Source organism: Budorcas taxicolor, chromosome 12, assembly GCF_023091745.1.
Source record: "Budorcas taxicolor isolate Tak-1 chromosome 12, Takin1.1, whole genome shotgun sequence".
NCBI lineage: Eukaryota > Metazoa > Chordata > Mammalia > Artiodactyla > Bovidae > Budorcas > Budorcas taxicolor.
Window position 1 is genome coordinate 43401274 of NC_068921.1, and position 12810 is coordinate 43414083.

Sequence of the window (12810 nt, forward strand, 5' to 3'; positions counted from 1 at the left end):
AGTGATTTTATTCTGTTCTCCGACAAGCGATACAATACAAAATGACCAACACATTCTGAAAACCATTTTTTTTTCTTTTTTAAATTCAGAAATTCTAAAAGAAAAGAATGAGAATATATTTTTTTGAAATCCAGCCCTTAAAAAGCTTATTTTCTTTTAGAAAATTCTAAGTTTATTTTTACTGTTGAAGCTTGGACACATACACTTGTTATTCCATTAAACTATTTTGCATGAAATAAATATCTGAAAAATAATTTAGATCTTTTTTTTCTAATAATATTCCTTTATAGAGTTATTCTTTGGGGCTATTATTGTTAGCTATATCAAGATCCCTCCTAGATCAAAAAGATTTTAGTGCAGTATGAGCTTTTTTCTTAATGGTTGATAATTAGCTAGAGAGAGGAGGAAATAAGAACCGGTCTCAATTGTTGAATGGGTATATCCTAAAAAGCCTTTGTCATGATTTTCTTATATAGTAAAATAATTTAAATTCATGGTAAATATGCTGAAGTTTAGATAGTTAACATATAATGTAAAGTTGTGTCAAAATGATTTTTCTGATCTGAATAGCTTGCCTATATATATATATATATAAAATCTGGAATATTACTAAGTATGTTCACCCTGAGGTAGGATGTTAAGTGAAGGTGTTCATCACTCAGTTGTGTTCCACTCTTTGTGACCCTATGGACCCTAGCCTGCCAGGCTACTCTTTCCATTGAATTCTCCAGGCAAGAATACTGGAGCAGGTACCCATTCCTGTCTCCAGTGAATTTTCCTGACCCAGGGATTGAACCCCAGTCTCCTGCATTGCAAGCAGATTCTTTACCATCTGAGCTACCAGGGAAGCCCAAGTAGGATGACACATGTGTAAATATTTCCCCTACATTTTTAAAAGGGAGTTTTAGCAGAAAATAACACAGTTCAGTTCACTCAGTCACGTTCAACTCTGTGACCCCATTGACTGCATTATACCAGGCTTCCCTGTCCATCACCAACTCCCAGAGCTTACTCAAACTCATGTCCATTGAGTCAGTGATGCCATCGAACCATCTCATCCTCTGTCGTCCCCTCATCCTCCTGCCTTCAATATTTAATGTTTTCGAACTCTCAAAGATAATGAATAAATAAGCCATAGGCTACTTCTGTGGAGCATCAGGGAAGTCTAAGTGCTGATTGAAGAATGAAATAAATCTCATAAATATATAATGATATACTGAGACTCAACCTGTTTCCCTTGTGTGAACATTCAAGTGGAGTCTGTGTCACCAAACTCTGCCTAGTAATAACCACATGGTGGAAAATTCTGGACTGAGAGGATCTATCCAGAAGGATAGGGGAAGGGTGGGAGGAAAAAAAGGTAAGTAGCTGGCTCTGCCCTGTAAATGAATCAACTCTTTAGCAAATTTCTGGTATTAAAAAAGTAGTCAATTTGAGTGAATCATGTGGGTTAAGGTAAAAAATCTAATTGGGGCTATTTTTAGTTTAAGCTCTCTTAAGCTTCAGTTATGAGCTTTTCTGGTGGCAAAGATGATAAAGGATCTGCCTTCAGTGTGGGAGACCTGGGTTCAATCCCTGGGTTGGAAAGATCTCTTGGAGGAGGGCATGGCAACCCACTCTAGTATTCTTGCCTGAAGAATAGAGGATATCCTCCATGGATAGAGGGGTTTGATGGGCTACAGTCCATAGGGTAGCAAAAAACTGGATATGAGTGAAGCCACTTAGTACACACACAAGCTTCAATTATATCATTCTTAAAAATTCTAATTCAATATTACAAAAATATAAAATTTCAAAAATCAACTATAATATGTAAATCAAAAACCAAATACAGACCTACTGAATTAAAAATAAAGAGACAAACATTAAAATCAAAATCCAAACACAAAACCCAGAGTCAGAACAATTCATGTATACAATGTTCACCAGATGGTATGGGAAGGGAGGAGGGAGGAGGGTTCAGGACAGGGAACACGTGTACACCTGTGGCAGATTCACGTTGGTGTATGGCAAAACCAATACAATATTATAAAGTAATTAACCTCCAATTAAAATAAATAAATTTATATTAAAAAAAGAAAACTATAGAAACAATAAGAATGGCAAACAGTGTAAATCAGGGAATAGATAACATATGATACAGCTATAACATGGAAACAAATGCAGATGTGAAAATGTTATGTTTGCTGTAATGATATTTGAACATAATCAGCATATAATGGTATGTAAAAACTGAAAAATGTTAGACAATGAGTAAAATTCAACTGGAAGAAAACACAGCTGAAGACTTTTAAAATAAACTTTAAAATATTAAAATAGATTTAACTTTGCAGAAAGATTGTAAAGATAGTACAGAATGTTCCCAAACACTCCACACCCAGTTTTCCTAAAATTAACTGCTTACATTAGTATGGTGTATCCATCAACGATTTTGATGCCTTATTATTAAATGAAGTCTATACTTCATTCCAGTTTCCTTGCTTTTGACTTAAAAATTAACTGCTGCATGATTTCATCTGAGATATCACATGGCATTTAGTTCTCATGGCTCTTCAGGCTCCTCTAAGCTGTACCCATTTCTTCAACTTTCCTTTTATTTTTTTAAATAATTTTGACAGTTTAAGTATTACCCAGGGTTTCTGTAGACTATGCCTTAAGTGGAATTTGCCTGTTGTTTATGTTCCAAAAACACAAGAGAAGACTCAGCACATGGACATCACCAGATGGTCAATAGCAAAATCAGATTGATTATATTCTTTGCAGCCAAAGACAAAGAAGTTCTATACAGTCAACAATAACAAGACCAGGAGCTGACTGTGGCTCAGATCATGAACTGCTTATTGCCAAATTCATACTTAAATTGAAGAAAGTAGGGAAAACCGCTAGACCATTCAGGTATGACCTAAATCAAATCCCTTATGATTATATAGTGGAAGTGAGAAATAGATTTAAGGGACTAGATCTGATAGATAGAGTCCCTGAGGAAATATGGACTGAGATTCGTAACATTTATAGGAGACAGGGATCAAGAACATCCCCATGGAAAAGACATGCAAAAAAGCAAAATGGTTGTCTGGGGAGGCCTCACAAATAGCTGTGAAAAGAAGAGAAGTGAAAAGCCAAGGAGAAAAGGAAAGATATAAGCATCTGAATGCAGAGTTCCAGAGAAGAGCAAGGAGACAGGGATAAGAAAGCCTTCCTGAGTGATCAATGTAAAGAAATAGAGGAAAACACCAGAATGGGAAAGATTAGAGATCTCTTCAAGAAAATTAGAGATACCAAGGGCACATTTCATGCAAAGACAGGCTAGATAAAAGGCAGAAATGATATGGACCTAACAGAAGCAGAATATATTAAGAAAAGATGGCAAGAATACACAGAGGAACTGTACCAAAAAAGATCTTCACGAACAAGATAAATCACAATGGTGTGATCACACACCTAAAGACAGACATTCTGGAATGTGAGGTCAAGTGGGCCTTAGAAAGCATCACCACAAACAAAGCTAGTGGAGGTGATGGAATTCCATTTGAGCTATTTCAAGTCCTGAAAGATGATGCTGTGAAAGTGCTGCACTCAATATGCCAGCAAATTTGGAAAACTCAGCAGTGGTCACAGGAGTGGAAAAAGTCAGTTTTCATTCTAATCCCAAAGAAAGGCAATGCCAAACAATGCTCAAACTACTGCACAAGTGTACTCATCTCACACGCTAGTAAAGTAATGCTCAAAATTCTCCAAGCCAGGCTTCAGCAGTACGTGAACTGTAAAATTCCAGATACTCAAGTTGGTTTCAGAAAAGGCTGAAGAACCAGAGATCAAATTGCCAACATCCGCTGGATCATGGAAAAAGCAAGAGAATTCCAGAAAAACATCTAGTTCTGCTTTATTGACTATGCCAAAGCCTTTGACTGTGTGGATCATAATAAACTGTGGAAAATTCAGAAAGAGATGGGACTACCAGATCACCTGACCTGTTTCTTCAGAAACCTATATGCAGGTGAGGAAGCAATAGTTAGAACTGGACATGGAACAATAAACTGGTTCCAAATAGGAAAAGGAGTATGTCAAGTCTGTATATTGTCACCTTGCTTATTTAACTTATTTGCAGAGTACATCATGAGAAACGCTGGGCTGGAAAAATCACAAGCTGGAATCAAGATTGCCGGGAGAAATATCAATAACCTCAGATATGCAGATGACACCACTCTTATGGCAGAAAGTGAAGAGGAACTAAAAAGCCTGTTGACGAAAGCGACGTGGAAAGTGAAAAAGTTGGCTTAAAGCTCAACATTCAGAAAACGAAAATCATGGCATCTGATTCCATCTGGTTCCATGAGAAATAGATGGGGAAACAGGGGAAACAGTGTCAGACTTTTTTGCCGGGGGGGGGGGGGGGGGGGGGCGGGGGGCTGTGCGGAGCGGCTCCAGAATCACTGCAGATGGTGACTGCAGCCATGAAATTAAAAGACGCTTACTCCTTGGAAGAAAAATTATGACCAACCTAGATAGCATATTGAAAAGCAGAGACATTACTTTGCCAACAAAGGTCCATCTAGTCAAGGCTATGGTTTTTCCAGTGGTCGTGTATGGATGTGAGAGTTGGACTGTGACAAAAGCTAAACACTGAAGAATTGATGCTTTTGAATTGTGGCATTGGAGAATGCTCTTGAGAGTCCCTTGGACTGCAAGGAGATTCAACCAGTCCATGCTAAAGGAGATCAGCCCTGTGTGTTCTTTGGAAGGAATGATGCTAAAGCTGAATCTCCAGTACTTTGGCCACCTCATGCAAAGAGTTGACTCGTTGGAAAAGACTCTAATACTGGGAGGGTTTGTCGGCAGGAGGTAAAGGGGATGATAGTGGATGAGATGGCTGGATGACACCACCAACTGGATGGACATGAATCTGGGTGAACTCTTCTAGTTGGTGATAGACAGGGAGGCCTGGCGTGTTGTGATTCATAGAGTCGCAACGAGTCGGACACGACTGAACGACTGAACTGAACTGAACTGAACTATGTTGCAACTAAATTGAGGGTTTGATTGTTGTTTTTTGAGTGCTAGACCAGAGAGGTAAAGCACCAATTCTCATCTTATATCGAGAACACCTACTGTTGTCATGGAATCACCATGCTTGATCTTGTTAGGTGAGTTGAGTTTTGAAAGGATTCACAAAAGTAATTAACAAAAAGAGTTCTTATTCACTTCTTTGACTCAGACAGTAAAGAATCCAAGTGCAACGCAGGAGACCTGGGTTCAATCCCTGGATTAAGAAGACCCACTAGAGAAGGAAATAACAACCCACTCCAGTATTCTTGCCTGGAGAATTTAATGGGAAAAAGAGCCTGGTGGTATATAGTCCATGAAGTCGCAAAGAGTCGGACGCAACTGAGTGACTAACACAAACACAGGCACATTCACTTTCCAAGGGAGGAAAGGGATGGAGACACAGATAATGGCAATGACTCTGAAGGGTGAAGGTTTGAGACTTATTGAGATTAAAGGACAAGGGTCAGGAAAAAGGAAGGCAGGTTCATGTCTATTCTGATCCACAGTTGTATCTGAGTTGGCTTTGCTTCTAAAGGATGTGGTTTTCCTTAGAATCTGTATATTCTTGTCTTCAGTAGTTTTCCAGCTCTTGGGTGTCTGAAAGAGGGTTGATAGTTGCCCTTGACAGGTGCTACTTTATTTTGAACAGTGTTAGATGATTTATAGACCTTGATCACCTGGCTGGGAGAGTAGTTGTCCGGTATTTCCACTGTAAAGTTACTCTCTTTTTCCTCCCTCTCCATACTATGTATTTTGGAAGGAAGACATTCTGCAAGGCCCACACTTCATCAGTGTGGAGTCATGTTCCTTTTCCATGAGAGGAAAATATTTACATAAATTATCTAGAATACTCATATATGCAAATTTTGTGTTTTCTTCACTGTTTAGTTTTTCAATCACATCACCATTTTACAACTGATTATCCCCTGGGTATCTGAATTAAATTCATCCATTCCAGTCCATTTTAGTTCACTGATTCCTAAAATGAGATTCCTAAAATTCCTAAAAGAGATGTTCGCTCTTGCCATCTCCTGTTTGACCACTTCCTATTTACCTTTTTTCAGGGACCTAACTTTCCAGGTTCCTATACAATAATGCTCTTTACAGCATCAGACTTTATTTCCATCACAGGTCACATCCACAACTAGGCATTGTTTTGCTTTGGCTTTGTTTCTTCATTCTTCTGGAGTTATTTCTCCACTGATCTGCAGTAGCATATTGGGCACCTGTCCACCTGGGGAGTTCGTCTTTCAGTGTCCTATCTTTTTGCCTTTTCATACTGTTCACGGGGTTCTCAAGGCAAGAATACTGAAGTGGTTTGCCATTCCCTTCTCCAGTAGACCATGTTTTGTCAGAACTCTCCACCATGACCTGTTCATCTTGGGTGGCCCTACATGGCATGGCTCATAGTTTCATTTAGCTAGACAAGGCTGTGGTCCATGTTATCAGTTTGGTTAGTTTACTGTGATTGTGGTTTTCATTCTGTCTGCTCTCTGATGGATACTGATAAGAGGCTTATGGAAGCTTCCTGGTAGGAGAAACTGACTTTGGGGAAAACTGGGTGTAGTTCTGAGGGGCAGGGCCATGCTAAATCTATAATCCAATTTTCTGCTAATGGGTTGGGCTGTGTTCTCTCCCTGTTGTTTGACCTGAGACCAAACTATGGTGGAGGTAATGAAGGCAGTGGTTATATCCTTAAAAAGTCGTGGCACACTCAGTACCCCTGAACCTGTAGGAGGCTGCTGCCCACCTATGCCTCTGCCGGAGACTCCTGGATATTCACAGGCAAATCTGGGTCAGTCTCTTGTGGGGTCACTGCTCCTTTCTCCTAGTGTGCACAGGGTTTTGTTTGTGCTCTCCCAGAGTCTTCCCTCAGTCTGATGTGAGTTCTCTAATCAAATCCCACTGGCCTCCAAAGTCCAATTCACTGGAAGTTCTCAGTCCCTTTGCCAGACCCCAAGGTTGGAAAATCTGTTGTGGGTCCTAGAACTTTATTAATAGCACAAGAATTTCTTTGGTATAATTGTTCTGCAGTTTGTGGGTCATCTGTTCACCAGCTCTTTCATGGGATTAATGCCAACCTCCTTCAAGAGGGCTTATGCCACAAGCTCTGTGATGCAGGTAGCTGTACCCAGAGCCCTTGTTTCTGTGGAAGGCCACTGCTGACCCGTACCTCCACAGGAGACACAAACACATGTCTGGCTCAGTCTCTGTGGGGTCTATGTGTCCTGGTGGCGATATGGGTTTGTTTGAGCTCTCCAAGTGTCTCTGGCGGGTATGGGATTTGATTCTAAATGTGATTTTGCACCCCCTACCATCTTTCAGGGGGTTTTTCTTTGCCCTTGGGCATGGGGTATCTTCTTATAGTGGGATCAACAATTATCCTGGCAATCGTTGTTCAGCAGTAATTTGTAGTTTTGGTGTTCTCACAGGAGAAGGTGAGCACATGTTCAGCTACTCTGACATCTTGAGAGCATTTGGACTACTGTGGGCAAGAATCCCTTAGAAAAAATGAAATAGCCATCATAGCCAACAATAGAGTGTGAAATGCAGTACTTGGATGAAATCTCAAAAATGACATAATGATCTCTGTTCATTTCCAAGGCAAACCATTCAATATCACAGTAATCCAGGTCCATGCCACAACTAGTAATGCTGAAGAAGCTGAAGTTGAAGGGTTCTATGAAGACCTACAAGATTTTCTAGAACTAACACCCCCCAAAAAAAGATGTCCTTTTCATCAAAGGGGACTGGAATGCAAAAGTACAGTTCAGTTCAGTTCAGTTCAGTTCAGTTCAGCTGCACAGTCGTGTCTGACTCTGTGACCCCATGAACTACAGCATGCCAGGCCTCCTTGTCCATCACAAACTCCCGGAGTCCACCAAAACCCATGTCCATTGAGTCAGTCATGCCATCCAAGCATTTCATACTCTGTCGTCTTCTTCTCCTCCTGCCCTCAATCTTTCCCAGCATCAGGTCTTTTCAAATGAGTCAGCTGTTTGCCTCAGGTGGCCAAAGTACTGGGTTTCAGCGTCAACATCAGTCCTTCCAATGAACACTCAGGACTGATCTCCTTTAGGATGGACTGGTCGGATCTCCTCGCAGTCTAAGGGACTCTCAAGGGTCTTCTCCAACACCACAGTTCAAAAGCATCAATTCTTTGGCACTCAGCTTTCTTTATAGGCCAACCCTCACATCCATGCATAGACTTGACTGGACGGACATTTGTTGGCAACTGATGTCTCTGCTATATATATATATATATATATATATATATATATATATATATATTTATTTATTTATTTATTTATTTATTTTAATTGGAGGTTAATTACTTTATAATATTGTATTGGTTTTGCCATACATCAACATGAATCTGCCACAGTTGTACACGTGTTCCCCATCCTGAACCCCCTCCCACCTCCTTCCCCATTCCATCCCTCTGGGTCATCCCAGTGCACCAGTCCCAAGCATCCTGTATCCTCATTAAACCTGGACTGGTGATTCATTTCATATATGATGTTATACATGTTTCAATGCCATTCTCTCAAATCATCCCACCCTCTCCCTCTCCCACAGAGTCCAACAGACTGTTCTATACATCTCTGTCTCTTTAGCTGTCTCACACACAGGGTTATCATCTTTCTAAATTCCATATATATGCCTTAGTATACTGTATTGGTGTTTTTTCTTTCTTGCTTACTTCACTCTGTATAATAGGCTCCAGTTTCATCCACCTCATTAGAACTGATTCAAATGTATTATTTTTAATGGGTGAATAATATTCCATTGTGTATATGTTTCTGCTTTTTAATATGCTGTCTAGGTTGGTCATAACTTTCCTCCCAAGGAGTAAGCATCTTTTAATTTCATGGCTGCAATCACCATTTGCAGTAATTTTGGAGCACCAAAAAATAAAGTCAGCCACTGTTTCCACTGTTTCCCCATCTATTTGCCATGAAGTGATGGGACCAGATGCCATAATCTTATTTCAGTCATGAAGATCTTTTTTGTACAGTTCTTCTTTGTATGCTTGCCACCTCTTCTTAATATCCTCTGCTTCTGTTAGGTCCATACAATTTCTGTCTTTTATTGAGCCTATCTTTGCATGAAATGTTCCCTTAGTATCTCTAATCTTCTTGAAGAGATCTCTAGTCTTTCCCATCCTTTTGTTTTCCTCTATTTCTTTGCATTGACCACTGAGCAAGGCTTTCTTATCTCTCCTTGCTATTCTTTGGAACTCTGCATTCGAATGGCTATATCTTTCCTTTTCTCCATTGCCTTTCACTTCTCGTCTTTTCACAGCTATTTCTAAGGCTTGCTCAGACAGCCATTTTGCTTTTTTGCCTTTCTTTTTTGGGGGATGGTCTTGATTCCTGTCTCCTGTACAATGTTACAAACCTCCGTCCATAGTTCATCAGGCTCTCTGTCTATCAAATCTAGTCCCTTAAATATATTTCTCACTTCCACTGTATACTCATAAGGAATTTGAAAAATAGATTAAAGGGATTAGACTTGACAGATGGAGTGCCTGAAGAACTATGAATGGTGGTTTGTGACATTGGACAGGAGACAGTGATCAAGACCTTCCCCAATAAAATGAAATGCATAAAGACAATGGTTATCTGAGGAGGCCTTACAGAGAGCTGAGAAAAGAAGAGAAGTGAAAGGCAAAGGAGAAAAGGAAAGCTACAGCCATCTGAATGCAGAGTTCCAAAAAATAGCAAGGAGAGTTAAGAAAGCCTTCCTCAGTGATCAGTGCAAAGAAATAGAGAAACACAATTGAATGGGAAAGACTAGAGATCTCTTCAAAAAAATTAGAGATATCCAGAGAACATTTCACTAAAGATGGACGCAACAAAGGACAGAAACACATGCACCTAACAGAAGCAGAAGATAATAAGAAAAGCTGGCAAGAATAAACAGAATAAGTATAAAAAAAATATGTTAACGACCCAGATAACTAGGATGGTGTGATCACTCACCTAGAGCCAGACATCCTGTGGTGTGAAATGAAGTGAACCTTAGGAAGCATCACTATGAACAAAGCTAAGGAGGGGATGGACTCCCAGTTGAGATATTTCAAATCCTAAAAGATGATTCTGTGAAAGTGCTGCACTCAATATGTCAGCAAATTTGGAAAACTCAGCAGTGGTCACAGGATTCAAAAATGTTAATTTTCATTCCAGTCCCAAAGAAAGGCAATGCCAAAGAATGTCCATACTCCTGCATGATTGCACTCATCCCACACACTAGCAAAGTAATGCTCAAAATTTTCCAAGTGAGTCTTCAATTGTATATGAATCATGAACTCTCAGATGTTTAAGGTGGATTTAGAAAAGGCAGAGAAATCGCAGATAAAATTGCCTACATCCATTGGATGATAGAAAATGCCAGAGAGTTCCAGAAAAACATCTACGTCTGCTTTATTGACTATGTCAAAGCCTTTGACTGTGTGAATCATGACAAATATGAAAAATACTTAAAGAGATGGGGATATCAGACCACTGTACCTGCCTCCTGAGAAATCTGTATGCAAGTCAGGAAGCAAAAGTTAGAACCAAACATGGAACAATGGACTGGTTCCAAATAGGCAGTACGTCCTGTCTGTATATTGTCACTCAGCTTATTGTGAAATGCCAGGCCGGGAGAGGTACAAGCTGGAATCAAGATTGCTGGGAGAAATATCAATGATCTTAGATATGCAGATGATGCCACCTTATGACAGAAATTGAAGAGGAACTAAAGAGACTCTTCATGAAAATGAAAGAGGAGAGTGAAAATGCTGGCTTAAAACTCAAATTTAAAAAAAAAAAAAAATAAGATCATGGATTCTGGTCCCATCCCTTCATGCCAAATACATGGGATACAATGGAAACAGTGACAGACTTTATTTTCTTGGGCTCTAAAATCACTTCAAATTGTGACTGCAGCCATGAAATTGAAAGACGCTTGCTCCTTGGAAGAAAATTTATGACCAATATAGACAGCATACTAAAAAGCAGAAACATTACTTTGCCTACTAAGGTCCATCTAGTCAAGGCTATGGTTTTTCCAGTAGCTATGTATGGATTTGAGATTTGGAGTATGAAGATAGCTGAGCACTGAAAAAATTGATGCTTTTAAATTGTGTTGGAGAAGACTATTGAGAGTCCCTTGGACTGCAAGATCAAGCCAGTCAATTCTAAGGTAAATCACTCCTGCATTTTTATTGGAAGGACTGATGCTGAAGCTGAAACTCCAATACTTTGGAAACCAGATTTGAAAAACTGACACATTGGAAAAAGTCCTGATGCTGGGAAAGATTGAAGGGACGAGGAGAAGGGGACGACAGAGGATGACATGGTTGAATGGTGTCACTAACTCAATGGACATGAGTTTGGGTGGACTCCGGGAGTTGGTGATGGACAGAGAGACCTGGTATGCTGTGGTTCATGGGATCACAATAAGTCGGACATGACTGAGCAACTGAACTGAACTGAACTGAATAGTGCGCTGTTTGTTTGTTTGTTTGTTTTAATGCATGCATGCTCTTTTAAAAGAGAGAACTGCCCAGAATGTATTAACTAAATATATTCCTAATCTTGGGCTAGGTGGCCCTAGTGGTAAAGAACCCTCCTGCCAATGCAGGAGACATAAGAGATGTGGGTTTGATCCCTGGGTCACGAAGATCCCCTGTAGCTGGGCATGGCAACCCACTTCAGTGTTCTTGCCTGGAGAATCCCCATGGACAGAGGAGCATCATGGTCTACAGTCTATAGCATCAAAAAGAGTATGCACGACTGAAGTGATTGAGCATGAACACGCATTTCTAAACCTCTGTGAAAAAATGCATCACCACACAGTGCCATGTGACTGTTGGTCTTTTAAAATCATGACACACTGCATGCCTTTATTCTGAATGAGTTTCTATTTCTTATTCATATTGTAAAGGTTCTCTTTGGTTACATGTAATGTGTGTGGAATGTACTAAACTAAGTTAAGGAGAGTACATGCATAATAAGCTTCATTTACTCTTTGTCTCCACTACCTTAAATAAGGGCTTCCCTGGTGGCTCAGTGGTTAAAGCATCTGCCTCCAATGCAGGAGACCTGGGTTCGATCCCTAGGTTGGGAAGATCCCCTGGAGAAGGAAATGGTACCCCACTCCAGTATTCTTGCCTTTTGCCCTTCTTAAAATTTAGGACATAGATTTTAAAATAAATCTTGTGATTATAATATATAGCTAATTACCTTGCAAATATTATTTTCTGATTTATATTTGCACATCCTATTTTTTTCTCCTAGACTTAAATATTTCTTATTATAAAATTATAGAATGAAACTTAAGTTTGAGAAAGGCCAATAAAGATATGGTTTAGGTGTTTAATTTTCTGAGTTTTCCATTTTATTCTTTGGGATATTGTGTTTATACCATTTAATAGTATCATGATTGATAGCCCACCAATGTGTCCCTGTAGTAAAATTCAACAATAGTGGGTCTAATTACTAAATTACGAATTACTAAAGCAGTAACTGTGAGTCTAATTCTGTTTAATAATTTCACCAAGTAAGTATATATTGTGCACTTAATGTGTACTATTACATGTTCTAAATCCTGAGAATGCAAAGATACATAAGATGTTGTTTCTAACAAAGAATGGGTAATAGCATAGAGGGGAATGAGATAGGTTTGTAGATCTTCCTGAAATTTCCATTCATCTTTTTCTTCATTTCAGGAGTCCTTGATAGCTCCCCACATAGTGTTAGTTCTTAAAAATAATCC

General features: G+C 39.5%; 1 non-coding gene across 1 annotated transcript; it reads left to right on the forward strand.

Annotated features, from left to right (window-relative positions):
• The first annotated feature begins 12090 nt into the window (after positions 1-12090).
• Positions 12091-12162, forward strand: TRNAW-CCA (transfer RNA tryptophan (anticodon CCA)). Its single transcript has one exon. It is a non-coding gene; the product is annotated as a tRNA-Trp (tRNA).
• The last annotated feature ends 648 nt before the right edge of the window (positions 12163-12810 follow it).